We start from the raw sequence: 2,466 nt of genomic DNA, 5'->3' as shown, positions 1-2,466 counted from the left end.
TGAAGGAATGGCGCAGACAAAATCTAGGCTACATACGTTTCTTAAGCTACATACGTTTCTGAGATGAAGGTATGGAAGCGGAAAAGGCTACTTACAGTAATTTAGTTGGCGAGGAGGGATGGACATTCCTTCCTCATAGTTATATATGGATATTTCCACGAGCAGTCCTTTGCATAGTCTTTTGTCAACATCTTTCCTGAATGCCCCGACTCCTTGTGGATATTTCGTTTTTATGGCGTCGTATGATTTTTGTGACGTTAGGATGAATTTTATGTGTGCCGGTGCGTTGCTTGTCGGTGTGATGAAATCTGTTTGTGATGTCTGTACGATTGTATATGTGTGCCATTAGTTCTTTATTGTTTGTGTTTATCACTGTGTAGTTGATGACTGAATGTTGATGGTGTCAGGATGTATGTTGTGAGAGTATGCTGTGTGAGTTGGTTCGTGCTTGCGTTGGTGACGGTTGTGATGAGGAAGATGTTGACGGTACTAGCGTCACTGCTATTAGGAGTCGTATTTGTGTGTGTTTTCAAGAGTGTCTCTTCACTGTGATCATACCTGCTAGTTGATTTTTTTGTTGGTGTTTTTGCTTTTGTTTCTCTTTCTTTTGTTTGTCCTAGAAACCTTTTACCATTTATGCTCCGTGCAGTACATGTATGAGTGCTAAGAACAGGGTGAGGCAAATCTTGTGGAGCTTTATGTTGTTGTTTATTTCGCCACAAACATGGCATCTCAGCTTTCTGCCCTCTACTACTACAAATAATTTTGATCCTCCAGGGAGCTCGATTACATTTGGAATCTCTAGTGCAGTTGCGAAATCAGCACGCTTCAAGAGTTCCATCCCTTTGCCTTACCGATCTTCTTTCTTAATTTTATGGACTTGTAAAATATTCCTATATTCCGTGTAATACGACCGCTGCAAACAAAGAGACATCAGTTTCTGGTGAGACCATCGCTACCTTCACTTTGACAAACTTCCCACTGAGGTATGTGGGAATCATGTATAATTCCTCACTTTTTAGGGTTGTTCTAGCATTTTTCTGGGCCATTTCTTCATTTGAGAACCTTACTTCTACTATGCCAAAGCTTTTGCCATGGGCGACATACGATTTTTGACTTCATACCGGTCTCAGGCATTATTCGACGTGAGTCTGCGCAGCACTTTCCAATCTTCTTGCCTTCACGAATATTTCATCTATATATAACGGTTCCTTTTCTCGATTCCTCCTGCATCTCTTCTGATGTTTTAAGATAGATTGTTCTGCCAGACCTGGTTAGATGTATTTTAGCTCTAACTGACAGCTCCAATTCCACTGTTCTCCGACACATCTTTGCAGACTCACTTGTTGGTCTGCCTAGAAGAAGCAACTCTTGTTGTTGCTTTACTAATGTTTTCGATGTTTGACGTGGTGGTAGTGGCGGTGGTAGTTAAATTTGCAGTTGTTATGCGTGGGAAAATTATTTTTTCTCTTTCTTTATGTTCTTTTAGTTCATTGTTGTTGTTACTGCTGTTGCTAGTATCTTTGCTGGTGTTCCTGTCGTCATTACAACAAGACGAAATTGTATTTCTTTGTGTCGATAAATTAATTTTAAATTCAGCCATGGCTACTTTCGGGAGTTAAAACTGGGTCGACTGAACGGTGTTCGATTATTTTGTCGAGTTCCCACCTTTTTTTCTTTTAAATTGAAAAATATACAATGTTAGCAAAATAGCTACGATAAAATATTAGACTGAACGTGCTTTTAAACTTCCGAAACAATTGATGAAACACTTAAAACTCACGGAACTCCAGCCCTGTGCACTTTCCCAGTATGGCAGCAATAATAATGATGACGATGACGACGACGACGACGACGATATTTAGCAGAATTTGGTGATGAGGAAACAATTGCTAATTTAGCTATTCATGTGGGAGAAAAAAATTTCCTTGGGCGAAACGATATTTTTTAAAACATAAAGAAATAAAATCTGTAATTTAACATGCAACAACAGATAATCTGACTTGGATGAATAATATTAAGACAAAAAATATGCATATAATAACAAGCATTGAAATATCCACACGTAAATAAAACATTGTAAAATACAAAGTATATACATATGTATATATATACATATATAATTGCAAATCGCTTGGATTTAAAGCTGAAAATCAATATATTACAATATCCAACGTTGAATTTTATATAAAATAGGAAACAAAATATCACTCGAGTATAGAACGAGAATATGGATATTTATTTGAAGTAAAACCATTTTCTGTACAATGAACTCACTGCCCAATTTTATTTTGATCGCTCGGTTGCTCTCTTTCTCTCTCTCTCTCTCTCTCTCCTTTCCTCTCTTTCTCAATTTATCTTTCTTTCGCCATCCTCTCTTTCTCTCTAACCCTTTGTCTGTCTATCCGTCAATCTGTCTACCTCTCTATCTGTCGGTCTGTCTCTACATATATATATATATATATA

This window comes from Octopus bimaculoides, chromosome 16, assembly GCF_001194135.2.
Source record: "Octopus bimaculoides isolate UCB-OBI-ISO-001 chromosome 16, ASM119413v2, whole genome shotgun sequence".
NCBI classification, from domain to species: Eukaryota; Metazoa; Mollusca; class Cephalopoda; order Octopoda; family Octopodidae; genus Octopus; species Octopus bimaculoides.
The sequence above is the reverse complement of the archived record's forward strand: the minus strand, read 5'-3'. Positions refer to the sequence as shown.